Here is an 18,013-nt window from a genome sequence, read left to right as displayed (position 1 = left end):
AAGCCTTCATTTCTATATGGGGTTATAATAGAGTTGCTTGAATCTGGGATAAAGTAGCTTGACACAGCCCATTTATTTTTGGTATCAGTTCATATCTAGTTGAAGTGAATAACCATAACTGTTAAGCCAGCGATTGACTCAAGGAGAAGTTGCAAACTAGCTGCTCCGATTATGCAAGCAGCCTATGGGGGTTTTCTGTTAGGCCTGTATACTTGGCCCTCTTTCCTTTTTTCAAAATTGAAATTAGTTGCCAAAATGACCACTCAGGAGTATTAGTTGAGGTGTTGCTGTCTGGGCCCTTGTCATCATTTATGGGCCTGATCCTGGACTTAGAGTTTGGCATGGAACAAACTGATTAAATCCTTCTAGTTTTCCTTAACACTTTAAAAATTCTTTTCAAGTAGGATATAGAATAATGTTGGCCTAAATTGCTTTCATTTACATATATCTAAATGCAAATTCTAGGACTGGATTCTAGAAAAAAAATTCATAGCTGTCCTACTTGTAACAAACATTTGCAGTGTAAAAATGTCTAGATGAAAATAAAGCATGACTAAGCCAGATGGACGGTGAAATGACATAGCTAATAAGAGTTTAAAAAAAGTAATTGGTTTTATGATTTTGTACAGAACAAGTGACAATCATAGAAAACTTGAAAATATAGAAGGCGATAAAGAATAAAGTCACCCACTATTCTACGACCTAAAGAGAACAACTGTTGAGGTTTTCCTGTGTCTTTTCCCTACCTGGAATGCCATGTTTCTTTTAATCTTCAAATCAAATTTAATCTAAGATCTTACCAGCAGTGATGAAGGAAAAGCTTAATCATTATTAACCCCTACACTGAATGGAATTTGGGTGAAAAGATGTCTCTCCAAAAAGAGTTATGTGATCTTTTGAAGTCTCAAGAATATTCTGGAGAAGGACTTTCTTTCTTCATTCCATTTTGGTCATTATAGTTATCTAACCTTTTAAAGTCAGGTATAGGGATCCTTGACATGGCCTCCCGGTGCATGGTTTTTACTACTTAACTCCCTACCTTCTTCTTTCCCCCAATCCTTCACCACTTGCTTGCACTATCCCTCCAACTCATATTACTGGTAGGCTGGGTATCACCATGGATATGGGGACTGACCTCCATTAGCTGAGGAACCTGGGGAAAAAACCCCACTGATGGAAGAAGCTCCCTATAACTCTGTCCAATTCTCCTGTTTCAAACTCTCCTCCTCCAAAAACACTTGCCTCCTGGTAACCATGCCCCAGAACCCGTAATAATCTTCTCCAGGAGACTGAATGCAGGATGTGGGATCTGCTGACTGGCTGGTCACTTCTGTTTTTGGTCTTGTTGCTGTTGTTCAGCTGCTAAGTCATGTTCAACTCTTTGCAACCTTGTGGACTGGCGCACCAGGCTTCCTTCTCTTTTACCATCTCCTACCTGGAAAATCCCATGGACAGAGGAGCCTGGTGGGCTGCAGTCCATGGGATCGCTAAGAGTCGGACACGACTGAGCAACTACTGAGCAACTTCACTTTCACTTTCATGCACTGGAGAAGGAAATGGCAACCCACTCTAGTATTCTTGCCTGGAGAATCCCAGGGATGGGGGAGCCTGGTGGGCTGCAATCTATGGGGTCGCACAGAGTCAGACACGACTGAAGTGACTTAGAAGCAGCAGCAGCAGAGTTTGCTCAAATTCATATCCATTGAGTCAGTGATACTATCAAGCCATCTCATCCTCTGATGCCTCCTTCTCCTTTTTTTCTTCAATATTTCCCAGCATCAGGGTCTTTTCCAATTAGTCAACTCTTCACATTAGGTGACCAAAGTATTGGAGCTTCAGCAAAAGGCCCTCCAATGAATATTTATGGTGGATTTCCTTTAGAATTGACTAGTTTGATCTCTTTGCTGTCCAAAGGGCTCATAAGAGTCGTCTCCAGCCCCACACTCCCACCAAATCTCAGGTGAGTTAAGAGAACCCAGAGACTTGGTGATCTTTTGTAAATAGCCAGGAAAAAAAAAACAAAAAAAACAAAAAAAAACACCCATCACAGGAGGATCAAAGGTGTGCCCTGAGAAGGCAGTCTCTTTCTCAGGTCTTAAATTGCACCCATTTCCTGTTGCTTGAAGAGTAAAGTTAATATGAAGAACTAGATTGTGATGTAAATGAATGTGAAAATGTTTCATCTACTTTTGGCTCTATTCATGTTTTTTATACAACCTTAAAAGAAAGTGGACTTCAAAAAATGAATTTCTTACTAAATTTTTCTGTTATCTATTTGATATAATTAGGGTCGTACCATATCTGTGATTCCTAGAATTTGATCATTTTATTTATAAAGACGCCTTTGTCACTGTTGTTAAAACCTCTAACCATATATAATTAAGAGTTGCATGGGTTTTAAACATGAACATGCATTGGTTCTGGCTTCCCTGGTAGCTCGCCTGGTAAAGAATCTGCCTGCAATGAAGGAGAGCCTGGTTCGATTCCTGGGTCAGGATGATCCCCTGGAGAAGGGACAGGCTACCCATTCCAGTATTCTTGGTCTTCTCTGGTGGCTCAGACAGTAAAGAATCTGCCTGCAACAAGGGGGACCTAGGTTCTATCCCTGGCTTAAGAAGATCCCCTAGAGGAGTGCACGGCAACCCACTCCAGTATTCTTGCCTGGAGAATCCTCAGGGACAGAAGAGCCTACAGTCCATGGAATTGCAAAGAGTTGGACATGACTGAGCGACTAAGCACAACACAGCCGCATACATAGGCTCTGAGATAAAGAATCCACCTGCCAATGCAGGAGATACAAGAGACACAGTTTTGATTTCTGGATTGGGAAGGTCCGCTGGAGTAGGAAATGAAAACCCACTCCAGCATTCTTGCCTGGAAAATTCCACAGACAGAGTACCCTGGCTGGTTAAAGCATATGGGGTTGCAAAAGAGTCAGACAGGACTGCACAACTGAGCATGTGTGCATCAAAGCACATGATATTGAGAACAGCGTAATGCAGGAGTAAAGAGATGAAGCAATGCAACCAGACTGTCTGGATTTCAATCCAAGTCCTGACAATTATTACCAGCATAATCTAGGGTAAATTTATTAACCTCATTGAGCCTTATATCCTCATCTGTAAATTGGGTGCTGATAACACTACATATCTCTGTTGCCGTCAACATTCAGTTCGGTTCAGTTCAGTCGCTCATCGTGTCCGACTCTTTGTGACCCCATGAATCACAGCACGTCAGGCCTCCCTGTCCATCATTAAATGATTCAAAATATGTAAAGCCTTAGGAAAAGTGTTATGAACACTGGGGCAATACTATTATTTCAGTACATTGTCATGTTGTGTCATCCACAGCCATGCCTCTGTTTGAATTTCAGCTCTATTATCTGTCATCTGTGACCTTGGGCAAATCATTTAACTTCTCTGAACTTCAGCTTTCTCATCTGTAGAACAAAGAGTAGCACATCTCTTCAGGGTCATTGTGTTGATCAAATACAAAATTAAAAGTAGATTCCTTCTCAAAAGTCCTGGCATAAATTAGATGCTCAATATACAATAACCTAATCTTTTTACATCCCCTGTGCCTAAACATAGTCTTCTGAATAGTAAGTGCTCAAAAATATGTGTTGAATATCTGCTTTTTAATCAAGGAGCTGGGCCAAAATGTACTTATGTTGATGTAAATATAAAAGACCCAGAATGGTCTTAGTGGTACACACTAATTTGATTATAGAAAACATCTGTGTGGAATGAAATTGGGGAGAGTTAATGGGATTTCACCTTTACTTAGAGTTTACAAAAAATAAATTCAGGTTTTAATTTTATTTTTTTTTAACTATTTAAAAATAATTAAACCTGGGGGGTAAAAGGGAACAATAGGGTCTTGTAGTATTCCGGTGTGGATGGTCCCAATGATATAAGCAGAATGAGAGAAGAAGCAGGGTGGCATATATTTTCTAGATCTTTCCAAGAGGCTTCACATCTCACTCTCTTCTGACCTTTCCTTTGTAGATTTCCCTGAATCAACAGCCTATTCAATAGAGTCAGAATTGTATTTTTTTCCCCAAATGAGTGGTTTTCATATAATACAAAAGATTTTCTTATAAATTGGGCCAAAACTTTTTTTTTTTAGTTAGATTTTCACCTTTATTTAATTACTAATATATACTTTCTTTTTTTTTTTTTTTTTACTTTATTTTACTTTACAATACTGTATTGGTTTTGCCATACATTGACATGAATCCACCACGGGTGTACATGCGTTCCCAAACATGAACCCCCCCCCTCCCACCTCCCTACCCATATCATCATGGATAGGAAGAGTCAATATAGTGAAAATGAGTATACTGCCCAAAGCAATCTACAAATTCAATGCAATCCCTATCAAGCTACCAGCCATATTTTTCACAGAACTAGAACAAATAATTTCAAGATTTATATGGAAATACAAAAAACCTCGAATAGCCAAAGCAATCTTGAGAAAGAAGAATGGAACTGGAGGAATCAACTTGCCTGACTTCAGGCTCTACTACTAAGCCACAGTCATCAAGACAGTATGGTACTGGCACAAAGACAGAATTATAGATCAATGGAACAAAATAGAAAGCCCAGAGATAAATCCACACACATATGGACACGTTATCTTTGACAAAGGAGGCAAGAATATACAACGGAGTAAAGACAATCTCTTTAACAAGTGGTGCTGGGAAAACTGGTCAACCACTTGTAAAAGAATGAAACTAGATTACTTTCTAACACCACACACAAAAATAAACTCAAAATGGATTAAAGTAAATGTAAGACCAGAAACTATAAAACTCCTAGAGGAGAATATAGGCAAAACAGTCTCCGACATAAATCACAGCAGGATCCTCTATGATCCACCTCCCAGAATACTGGAAATAAAAGCAAAAATAAACAAATGGGATCTAACTAAGATTAAAAGCTTCTGCACAACAAAGGAAAATATAAGCAAGGTGAAAAGAGAGCCTTCTGAATGGGAGAAAACAATAGCAAATGAAGCAACTGACAAACAACTAATCTCAAAAATATACAAGCAACTTATGCAGCTCAATTCCAGAAAACTTTTTTTAAAGATTATTTTTACATTACTATTCAAAGGACACAGATTCACCTTAAAGTAACATTTTGTTTTGACACACTTCCCTCCAAGTAAAATGTTTTTATTGTAATATATTTAATTAAAAACCTCTTCATGTTGAAGTGGTAAAATTTGCCTTTAGTTTCTATAGACAAAGAACATAGCTTCATTGGCTAGTTCATGAATTTCCCAGGATTTGACATGTTCTCTGTATGGTCTTGTTAATGGCCTCATCCATACATGGACCTGGTAACAAGGTGATTGGTTGGCTCTATAGTGGATTCACTTTGGGTTGAGATAAGGTAACCAATCTCCAAGTACCATTTGGCAGCACCTGTTCACAGAGGAAGACACTGTGCCCAAAGCAGGATGTGATATACATGGAAGGGGTTGACATTTCACCTGTACATGGATGGTATGAGTTGGCCATTGGGTATACTTACCTGTCTCCTGCCAGGAACGAGTTCAGACTAGTTTGGAGTTCAGTCTACCTCTTCTATCTTGTACCTCATTTCTTTCTGTAGAAGAACTGCCGTTTGGCTGGAAGTATATTTGAAACTGTGGTCTAAAGTCTGGAGAATTCACATATTCCAAAGAAAGAAGAGACCTTCAGGCACCAAGCTAACAAGAAGGCCTCTGGTCTTTGGAGAAGTGTCTTATGGGTCCAAGATTTCAGAGGAAATGGTACAAGTTATAGCACATGCCATGGTATCAAAATCAGAAAGAAAGGGAGACATGGGCTTCATGGAACAGATCTTGGACAAGAAAAACATTTAAATGGCAAAGCCAACTCATGCAAATTTGGAGGTAGGTAAAAATGTCACCTAATTGTCTTCTGTTCCTTCCGAGTGGTTTTCCTCCCTCTAAAGCTTTGTTATAATGAAAAGTGCACAGGACTGGAGATCAAGCAGACATTGGTTTGAATCCTGGCATTTTCACTTACTAAAGGTCTAACTTTGGCTATGTTCTTTATTCTATAAGACCCTCAGCTTCCTCATCTGCAAAAGGGAGATTGAAATATCTATGTCACAGGAATATGCAGAAAGAATCATGGCATGAAGCCATTAGCTTTCGGTAGACATTTAATGTTAATAACATGGCTGCAAGCAGCTTTCATTCACAGGGTCTGCCTAGTTCTAGGCAGGTCTAGATAGGATCTGTCTAGTTCTAGGCCTTCAACAAACTGAGGTCTGCAAGCTGTCAATGGACTTTTTGATTTAATAACAGAATTGAGGTAGTATTTTTCATAGGTATAATAGTTTAATAAAAGACATTTATGACACAGTTTTCTCATTAATTTAAAAAATTTGAGCAGGTTGAATCACAATGAAATACAATTTCACACCCACTACCATGGCTACAGCCAAAACAATGGAAAACAAATGTTAGCTATAGTGTAGAGAAATTAGAGAATCCCATGGACAGCAGAGCCTGGCGAGCTACAGTCCATGGGGTCACAAAGAGTCAGACACCACTGAGCGACTAACACACACACACACACACACACACACGGAAACTGTAACCCTTGTACATTGAAGGTAGATTATATTGTTTTTAATTTAAAAAATTTAGTAGGTTACCCATTCTGTCCATGGGATTTCCCAGGCAAGAATACTAGAGTGAGTTGCCATCTCCTTCTCCAGAGGATCTTTCTGACCCAGGGATCGAACCTATATCTTCTGCATTGGCAGGCAGATTCTTTACTACTGAGCCACCTAATTCTCCTCTGCCAGGGTGTACCCATGAACAAAGCTATGAGGATTCCTGTTTGTTCAGAGTCACCAAAAATATGTGTTAAATTTTGGTTTTGCTAATCTCATTAGTAAAAAATGGTATCTGAGTATATATATTTTTAAATTTACATTACCATTATAAGAACAGTTTGGCATCTTTTTATATATTTAGAGGTCATTTATATTTCTTTTTCTATTGATCAAATAGTTTTCAGAATACAAAGGAGTGAAAGACTAATAGCAGTTTTTCAGACAGGGGCAAGTATAAAGTCTGTCTAATTCTATCCACATTCCCCTGATACGCATACCTGCTTTCAGATATGCTGGGGGTGGGCGGAAAAAACATTGTTTTTGGCTGGAGGGGGATGAGGTCTGGGGGAGAAGACAGTCTGCCCTCTAAGTGCACTGGGTCACAATTAGTATGAAAAGTGAACTTTGAGTCAATAAGTCTAATAAAACCACTTTGTCTAATGTCCTACCAACCTTTTCATGCAATTTCCAAAGAGCTGCCTGTGAAAATCTCCTCAAGAAAGATGATCACCTGAGCTTGCAGATTTCATACTATATAGCTCCACAGTTTCTTGGGAGAAACCACAAAGCCATTCAATCATTCCCTTTGAGATGAGAATAAATAACAACAATGCCACATAAATAGCATCAGTTGGCTGTGGGGGCAAGCTGTCACTTCCAGGAGAGGGATGTGGTTTTATATCCAAGGGTGTACAGCATATAATCATATTAAAAAATCCCAAAGATAGCAGAAATTCAAATGGGTCTGTTCTGTCATTAAGCAGCCTGCAGGTGTTCCATTTAGATCAGATGCTACATTTATGAGCCAGAAGGAAAGAAGTGGGTTTTTGCTTAATTCACTGAATCTCAGAAGAAACTGAATTTTTTTCCCCATACAAACTGGAATTTGCCTTAGACACGCTTGACATGTTGCTGGCCTGCAGTCTAACTTTGTCTGAGACTGTCACTCCACTCTTCCAAAGTTGCTGGGATCAGAGGCCAGAAGGAAAAATAATGGGTCTTTTCTAAGACTCCTTGATGATATCTTCCCCACAATCTGTCCTGATGTGTCACTGAAAGTGTCCATGGGACTAAGGTCAGAGAAGAAAACAAATAAACAAACAAACAAGCAAAAAAAGGCACGGTTGAGTCCAGAAGTGGCTTTTGGTAAGATGAAATAACCAAGGGACATGATGGGTTCAGGACATCTGTAACCCACCTGGGCTGGATCAGCATTTCTAAGTTTTTAACCAAGAAATATTGATTTATGTTTATTATGCTTTATGGCACTTTAGAGCAATTTATAACACTTACATTAAGCAATGGATGGGCTGGGAGAAAAGCCAACATGGGCATGAAAAAAGATGAAGTGCTGTCAGGAATAGCAACTTTCAAGTATCAGGTGCAATTTCTTACTTTTGCATCTTATTTGAACTATTTAACGTGAAGCAAGAAAATGATTATTGATTTTTAGGTTACACAAACAAAAAACAAATGAAAGAAGTTGAATAAACCGAAAGGAATTCTTAAAATACATAGCATACATACATACATACATATATCCTGAATTATTACTAGTAAAAACCAAAAATAAAGCCCTTCTCCATAGTCTTATTTTAAAAACACACTTAAGTAATGCCATTATGTAAAGTAAAGAAAACAAACAGTACCTATAAGATATGAGTATTTTAAATATGAGTTATTTTAATAAAATGCAAACAATGCAGTGAAATACTATGGATATTTGCCAAAATAGTCTCTTTTCTTCTCTAATGAATTTTGATGAATCAGGAAAGACTTCAGAGACCAAAGACACTTTTCCTGTATGTGTCCCACAAGAGCAGTTCCAAGATTTAGCATCAAGTAAACAAATGAAAGTATGCAAAGTAGTCTCAAGGGACCATAGCAATGGGTATTGAAAAATAGAGTTTTACAGATGTTAAAGTTGTTCATCCTTTTCATGATTATCGATTAGAATTATCAATAGTTATTGTAAGGAAACACTTTCAGAGCTAGAAAGTTGCCAAAAACATTTAATCTAATTAATTACTGTTATCATTAGCAATTTTAAGTAGTGAAACATTTGCTTGGGTATATTACACATCTTAAAAACACAGCCCTGGTTCAAAGAAGACCCCAGGCTAAGTAAGAATAAAATAGAAGTTGGGAGTGAGGTGGGTCACAGTGAAATTTGGGGGATAGATATAATTTTCAATAATTTTAATTTGGAATTTTTCCTTTAGGAGAACCTCTGTGATTCTGCAAAGTCTTAGAGGCATCACAGAATTGAGTTTTGAGTTTGCAAAGACTCAAGTAAAGTGATTTGATGATATAAGGAGAGGCAGTTCTAAGAATATGAGGAAAGCATCAGATAGAAAGTTTGGGTTGGGTGGATGAGAGACAGAATAAAGAATAGTTGATAAAATTGATACTAATAGCAGCAAGTAGCTATGATTTTAGCAGACAAAGTGATACTAGCATGGAACACTGAAGACAAGATTAGATACGACTTTGTTACTTATGAAAAAACAAATGAAATGTTTAGAAGGGAGAAAGCTGAGTATAAGGATAAAGGAAAAAATATGAAAGAGTAGACCTTGATAGAAATTTGTTCAGTTTGATTTTGTGAAAATCTCACATCTACCAGGGAAATAAGTGTGCTCACGAAGGAGTGTGTGTGTGTGTGTGTGTGTGTGTGTGTTAGCTGTTCAATTGTGTCTGTATCTTTGTGACCCCATGGACTGTATGTAGCCCACCAGGCTGCCCTGTCCATGGGATTCTCCAGCAAGATCACTGGAGTGGGTGGCCATTTCCTTCTCCAAGGAGGAATATGTTTCCCAGTTATCTAACATTCTGACCTTTCTCATTCCAATAACAATGCCAAATCCCACTTACTGGTTTGTACTGTAGAATTTAGGTAGGCAGTCAGGGCCTTCAAAGTGTGGTCCTAGCATAAAGCTCCAGTGACATTTTCCCAAAGTCCCCATTGTTCCAGTCAATCTATTGCGTATGTTCTCAAAACATGCAGAGCGTCCCCACTTATGGTGGAGTGTATTCATTGATTATTAGTGGACTCTTGGGTACCTCATTCAATTGTCATTCCTCCCATTCCTTCCCATTCCTCCCTTAGTCTCTGGAACCCTAGCACTTCATCACACATGGATTCTCTTTTTTAGGGTCCTGCTGTTCTTTAAGCAGCCCTCTTGGGTAAGATTCTTTCAGAATGGCTCAAGGTCAGCTGCATGTGTCCCATGGGGAAATGGAGCCTGTTGGGGAAAGTCCCAGTTCCCTCCCAGCACTCCCTTTGCTCTGACACCCAGTTGGTAGCTTTAGTTCATTCTATTGCCTTTAAATTTCTTAAGGCTGTATCTGCCCTCATTCCTTATTCCTATGCTCCCTCCAGTTCCCAGAATACAAACCAAACTGTCCACTCAAAACTCAGACTTGGCTTGAGAAGGTGGAGTGGAGCACTCTGATTACCCCTTCTTCTTCAACTATTCTCTTTTCCTGGCTGCTATGGCAATTCCCTCGGCAGGCAGAATCAGTTTCACACTCTTAGCATGTTCTTTGCCAGGTGACGGGTAGGTCTGTCCCCTCACCTCACTTGGGCATATTTACTTTCAGCTTTTGGTGCTTCAGACAAAGCCAAGTTTAATGTTCTGTTACACTTAAATATTTAAGTGTATTTAATGTCTTGTTCTTACATAATATTAGAGGCAGAATGTCTCTTTGGTATTCGCTCATATATTTTTCTGAGGAATTTCTTATCGTGTCAGTCATATCTCCTTGAATTAAACATACTTACTGGTGTTGATACTGAATATTCATTGGAAGGACTGATGTTGAAGCTGAAGCTCCAATACTTTGGCCACCTGGTGTGAAGAGCTGACTCATGGGAAAAGACCCTGATGCTGGGAAAGACTGAGGGCAGAAGGAGAAGCGGATGACAGAGGATGAGATGGCTGGATGGTATCATCTACTCAATGGACATGAGTTTGAGCAAGCCCTGGGAGATAATGAAGGACAGGGAAGTCTGGCAAACACTTCAATTTCAGTGTTCACTTGTAGGATAGTTTCAGAATTCAGTGCTGTAAAACGATGAGTGGATAGTCAATAGGAAGAAAATGGCAGAAATTACTTCGTTAACTGAACCTAGGGATAAATGGTGACCAAGAATAACATCATCAAGATACAGCTGAAAGCAGAAATTAGATAAAAGACATAGTGATTTTTTTGTGTGAGCGTGTTTGTGTGCATCGATGGCTTGCTTAACTCAGGGTTGATAACATGAGGACATGATTGTGAATGTAGAGATAAGAGGCTGTAATGGGACATCTGAACGAAGGCTCCAAAAAAATGAAGTGAAATTTGGCTTACAGCACTGTGTGCTTGAGTTGGGGATTGGGGGTTATAGGTAGGACACAAAGTTTAAAAAATTAAGATATTTTATACTGCAATGTCTCGTTAGGCAGTCAATGTATAATCATCCTATTCTAACAATAAAACAGGAGTTTAAAGGAGATAATCTGGCCATGATTGTGGCTTGGGAGTGAAAGCTGCTGCCTTGTGTAGCTAAAACTTGCAGAGAAATATACCTGCTGAAACCCCAAGAGTTTAGCAAGAGTTTGAGGTTAAAAAAAACATTAAAGGGGTTCCAATGAAGTGCTAAAATAGGAAGAGCCCTTAAAGCCAGGTTTGGGGAACTGAAAGTACTAGACAATTAAAGAGCTGAGTGTAGCAGGTCAAGCAAGAAAGCCTGAAGTGAAAGTGAAAGTGAAGTCGCTCAGTCATGTCCGACTCTTTGCAACCTCATGGACTGTAGCATACCAGGCTCCTAGTCCATGGACTTTTCTAGGCAAGAGTACTGGAGTGGGTTGCCATTTCCTTCTCCATGGGATCTTTCCGACCCGGGGATTAAACCTGGGTCTCCTGCACTGCAGGCAGACGCTTTACCATCGGAGCCACCAGGGAAATCTGAGGGTGATAGGCAAATATTTGACCTGAGTCTGAGAGTCATGGTAGGATTCTACGATCTCTGAACCATGCACAGTGAGTCGATCTGTTTCATTTCAAGAGCTTAATGATAAGCGCGGGTGGCTGCAATGGAGCACAAGCGCCACTGAGACGAGCCAACCCATGACGGAGGTCAGGGGCAGAAGCCTGGATGACTGCATGCCTGGTGGGCAGTGGCCAAGAGGAGCTACGACGTGTGCGAGGTCAGGGGTCGTGGCGGGGAGGAGCTATACCTTGCCAAGGTCAGAGGCAGCAGACGGGAGGAACAAGCCCACATCCAGGAGCAGTGGCTGTGCAGGTGCAGGAGGGCCTAGAGGAGATACTCCACGTTCAAGGTCAAGAGGGGCGGTGGTGAGGAGATACCCCTCCTCCAAGGTAAGGAGCAGCAGCTGCACTTTGCTGGAGCAGCCATGAAGAGATACCCAACGTCCGAGGTAAGAGAAACCCAAGTAAGATGGTAGGTGTTGCAAGAGGGCATCAGAGGGCAGACACACTGAAACGATAATCACAGAAAACTACTCAATCTAATCACACTAGGACCACAGCCTTGTCTAACTCAGTGAAACTAAGCCATGCCCTGTGGGGCCACCCAGGATGGGCGGGTCATGGTGGAGAGGTCTGACAGAATGTGGTCCACTGGAGAAGGGAATGGCAAGCCACTTCAGTATGCTTGCCTTGAGAACCCATGAACAGTATGAAAAAGCAAAATGATAGGATACTGAAAGAGGAACTCCCCAGGTCGGTAGGTGCCCAAAAGGTTAGTTCTACCTTTTAGAACTAAGACCCAAAAAAGATGTCCTTTTCATTACAGGGGACTGGAATGCAAAAGTAGGAAGTCAAGAAACACCTGGAGTAACAGGCAAATTTGGCCTTGGAATACGGAATGAAGCAGGGCAAAGGCTAATAGAATTTTGCCAAGAGAACGCACTGGTCATAGCAAACACCCTCTTCCAACAACACAAGAGAAGACTCTACGCATGCACATCACCAGATGGTCAACACCGAAATCAGATGGATTATATTCTTTGTAGCCAAAGATGGAGAAGCTCTATACAGTCAGCAAAAACAAGACCGGGAGCTAACTGTGCCTCAGATCATGAGCTCCTTATTGACAAATTCAGACTTAAATTGAACAAAGTAGGGAAAACCACTAGACCATTCAGGTATGACCTAAATCAAATTCCTTATGATTATACAGTGGAAGTGAGAAATAGATTTAAGGGACTAGATCTGATAGAGTGCCTGATGAACTATGGACTGAGGTTCGTGACATTGTACAGGAGACAGGGAGCAAGACCATCCCCATGGAAAAGAAATGCAAAAAGGCAAAATGGCTGACTGGGGAGGCCTTACAAATAGCTGTGAAAAGAAGAGAAGTGAAAAGCAAAGGAGAAAAGGAAAGATTTAAGCATCTAAATGCAGAGTTCCAAAGAATAGCAAGAGATAAGAAAGCCTTCCTCAGCGATTGTTGCAAAGAAATAGAGGAAACAAGAGAATGGGAAAGACTAGAGATCTCTTCAAGAAAATTAGAGAGACCAAGGGAACATTTCATGCAAAGATGGGCTCGATAAAGGACAGAAATGGTATGGACCTAACAGAAGCAGAAGATATTAAGAAGAGGTGGCAAGAATACACAGAAGAACTGTACACAAAACATATTCAAGACCAAGATAATAACAATGGTGTAATCACTCACCTAGAGCCAGACATCCTGGAATGTGAAGTCAAGTGGGCCTTAGAAAGCATCACTACTGGTGGAGGTGATGGATTCTAGTTGAGCTATTTCAAATCCTGAAAGATGATGCTGTGAAAGTGCTGCACTCAACATGCCAGCTAATTTGGAAAACTCAGCAGTGCCCACAGGATTGGGAAAGGTCAGTTTTCATTCCAATCCCAAAGAAAGGCAATGCCAAAGAATGCTCAAACTATTGCACAATTGCACTCATCTCACATGCTAGTCAAGTAATAATCAAAATTCTCAAAGCCAGGCTTCAGCAATACATGAACCATGAACTTCCAGATGTTCAAGCTGGTTTTAGAAAAGGCAAGACAACCAGAGATCAAATTGCCAGCATTCACTGGATCATGGAAAAAGCCAGAGCGTTCCAGAAAAACATCTATTTCTGCTTTATTGACTATGCCAAAGCCTTTGACTGTGTGGATCACGATAAACTGTGGAAAATTCTGAGAGAGATGGGAATGCCAGAACACCTGACCTGCCTCTTGAGAAACCTGTATGCAGATCTGGAAACAACAGATAGAACTGGACATGGAACAACAGACTGTTTCCAAATAGGAAGAGGGGTACATCAAGGCTGTATATTGTCCCCCTGCTTATTTAACTTATATGCAGAGTACATCATGAGAAATGCTGGGCTGGGAGAAGCACAAGCTGGAATCAAGATTGCTGGGAGAAATATCAATAACCTCAGATATGCAGATGACACCACCCTTATGGCAGAAAGTGAAGAGGAGCTAAAAAGCCTCTTGATGAAAGTGAAAGGAGAGTGAAAAAGTTGGCTGAAAGCTCAATATTCAGAAAATGAAGATCATGGCATCTGGTCTCATCACTTTATAGGAAATAAATGAGGAAACAGTGGAAACAGTGTCAGACTTTATTTTTTGTGGCTCCAAAATCACTGCCGATGGTGATTGCAGCCATGAAATTAAGAGACCCTTACTACTTGGAAGAAAAGTTATGACCAAACTAGATAGCATATTGAAAAGCAGACATTACTTTGCCAACAATGGTCCATCTAGTCAAGGCTATGGTTTTTCCTGTGGTCATGTGTGGATGTGAGAGTTGGACTGTGAAAAAAGCTGAGCGCCGAAGAATTGATGCTTTTGAATTGTGGTGTTGGAGAAGACTCTTGAGAGTCCCTTGGACTGCAAGGAGATCCAACCAGTCCATTCCAAATGAGATCAGCCCTGGGTGTTCTTTGGAAGGAATGATGCTGAAGCTGAAACTCCAGTACTTTGGCCACCTCATGCGAAGTGTTGACTCATTGGAAAAGACTCTGATGCTGGGAGGGATTGGAGGCAGGACGAGAAGGGAATGACAGAGGATGAGATGGCTGGATGACATCACCGACTTGATGGACGTGAGTTTGAGTGAACTCGGGGAGATGGTGATGGACAGGGAGGCCTGGGGTGCTGTGATTCATGGGGTCGCAAAGAGTCTGACACAACTGAGGGACTGAAATGAACTGAACTGAACTGAACTGAGAAAATATCAGGTCTATCAAGGTAGATTATTTAGGAAAATGGGATAATTCCAATTTCAGAAATTTTCTGTCCCTACAACTTCTAGCTATACTGAATGACAATGATTCAATAAAAAGCAACTCATCATGCAGTTCAGTTGAGTTCTGTCGCTCAGTCGTGTCCGACTCTTTGCGACCCCATGAATCCCAGCATGCCAACATCCCTGTCCACCACCATCACACGGAGTTCACTCAAACTCATGTCCATCGAGTTGGTGATGCCATCCAGCCATCTCATCCTCTGTCATCCTCTTCTCTTACTGCCCCGAATCCCTCCCAGCATCAGAGTCTTTTCCAGTGAGTCAACTCTTCTCATGAAGTGGCCAAAGTACTGGAATTTCATCTTCAGCATCATTCCTTCCAAAGAACACCCAGGGCTGATTTCCTTTAGAATGGACTGGTTGGATCTCCTTGCAGTCCAAGGGACTCTCAAGAGTCTTCTCCAACACCACAGTTCAAAAGCATCAATTCTTTGGCGCTCAGCTTTTTTCACAGTCCAACTCTCACATCCACACATGACCACAGGAAAAACCATAGCCTTGACTAGATGGACCATTGTTGGCAAAGTAATGTCTGCTTTTCAATATGCTATCTAGTTTGGTCATAACTTTTCTTCCAAGTAGTAAGGGTCTCTTAATTTCATGGCTGCAATCACCATCGGCAGTGATTTTGGAGCCACAAAAAATAAAGTCTGACACTGTTTCCACTGTTTCCTCATTTATTTCCTATAAAGTGATGAGACCAGATGCCATGATCTTCATTTTCTGAATATTGAGCTTTCAGCCAACTTTTTCACTCTCCTTTCACTTTCATCAAGAGGCTTTTTAGCTCCTCTTCACTTTCTGCCATAAGGGTGGTGTCATCTGCATATCTGAGGTTATTGATATTTCTCCCAGCAATCTTGATTCCAGCTTGTGCTTCTCCCAGCCCAGCATTTCTCATGATGTACTCTGCATATAAGTTAAATAAGCAGGGGGACAATATACAGCCTTGATGTACCCCTCTTCCTATTTGGAAACAGTCTGTTGTTCCATGTCCAGTTCTATCTGTTGTTTCCAGATCTGCATACAGGTTTCTCAAGAGGCAGGTCAGGTGTTCTGGCATTCCCATCTCTCTCAGAATTTTCCACAGTTTATCGTGATCCACACAGTCAAAGGCTTTGGCATAGTCAATAAAGCAGAAATAGATGTTTTTCTGGAACGCTCTGGCTTTTTCCATGATCCAGTGAATGCTGGCAATTTGATCTCTGGTTGTCTTGCCTTTTCTAAAACCAGCTTGAACATCTGGAAGTTCATGGTTCATGTATTGCTGAAGCCTGGCTTTGAGAATTTTGATTATTACTTGACTAGCATGTGAGATGAGTGCAATTGTGCAATAGTTTGAGCATTCTTTGGCATTGCCTTTCTTTGGGATTGGAATGAAAACTGACCTTTCCCAATCCTGTGGGCACTGCTGAGTTTTCCAAATTAGCTGGCATGTTGAGTGCAGCACTTTCACAGCATCATCTTTCAGGATTTGAAATAGCTCAACTAGAATCCATCACCTCCACCAGTAGTGATGCTTTCTAAGGCCCACTTGACTTCACATTCCAGGATGTCTGGCTCTAGGTGAGTGATTACACCATTGTTATTATCTTGGTCTTGAATATGTTTTGTGTACAGTTCTTCTGTGTATTCTTGCCACCTCTTCTTAATATCTTCTGCTTCTGTTAGGTCCATACCATTTCTGTCCTTTATCGAGCCCATCTTTGCATGAAATGTTCCCTTGGTCTCTCTAATTTTCTTGAAGAGATCTCTAGTCTTTCCCATTCTCTTGTTTCCTCTATTTCTTTGCAACAATCGCTGAGGAAGGCTTTCTTATCTCTTGCTATTCTTTGGAACTCTGCATTTAGATGCTTAAATCTTTCCTTTTCTCCTTTGCTTTTCACTTCTCTTCTTTTCACAGCTATTTGTAAGGCCTCCCCAGTCAGCCATTTTGCCTTTTTGCATTTCTTTTCCATGGGGATGGTCTTGCTCCCTGTCTCCTGTACAATGTCACGAACCTCAGTCCATAGTTCATCAGGCACTCTATCAGATCTAGTCCCTTAAATCTATTTCTCACTTCCACTGTATAATCATAAGGAATTTGATTTAGGTCATACCTGAATGGTCTAGTGGTTTTCCCTACTTTGTTCAATTTAAGTCTGAATTTGTCAATAAGGAGCTCATGATCTGAGGCACAGTTAGCTCCCGGTCTTGTTTTTGCTGACTGTATAGAGCTTCTCCATCTTTGGCTACAAAGAATATAATCCATCTGATTTCGGTGTTGACCATCTGGTGATGTGCATGCGTAGAGTCTTCTCTTGTGTTGTTGGAAGAGGGTGTTTGCTATGACCAGTGCGTTCTCTTGGCAAAATTCTATTAGCCTTTGCCCTGCTTCATTCCGTATTCCAAGGCCAAATTTGCCTGTTACTCCAGGTGTTTCTTGACTTCCTACTTTTGCATTCCAGTCCCCTGTAATGAAAAGGACATCTTTTTTGGGTCTTAGTTCTAAAAGGTAGAACTAACCTTTTGGGCACCTACCGACCTGGGGAGTTCCTCTTTCAGTATCCTATCATTTTGCTTTTTCATACTGTTCATGGGTTCTCAAGGCAAGCATACTGAAGTGGCTTGCCATTCCCTTCTCCAGTGGACCACATTCTGTCAGACCTCTCCACCATGACCCGCCCATCCTGGGTGGCCCCACAGGGCATGGCTTAGTTTCACTGAGTTAGACAAGGCTGTGGTCCTAGTGTGATTAGATTGAGTAGTTTTCTGTGATTATCGTTTCAGTGTGTCTGCCCTCTGATGCCCTCTTGCAACACCTACCATCTTACTTGGGTTTCTCTTACCTCGGACGTTGGGTATCTCTTCATGGCTG

This window comes from Capricornis sumatraensis, chromosome 1 (assembly GCF_032405125.1).
Source record: "Capricornis sumatraensis isolate serow.1 chromosome 1, serow.2, whole genome shotgun sequence".
Taxonomy (NCBI): domain Eukaryota; kingdom Metazoa; phylum Chordata; class Mammalia; order Artiodactyla; family Bovidae; genus Capricornis; species Capricornis sumatraensis.
This window is presented reverse-complemented; position numbering follows the sequence as displayed.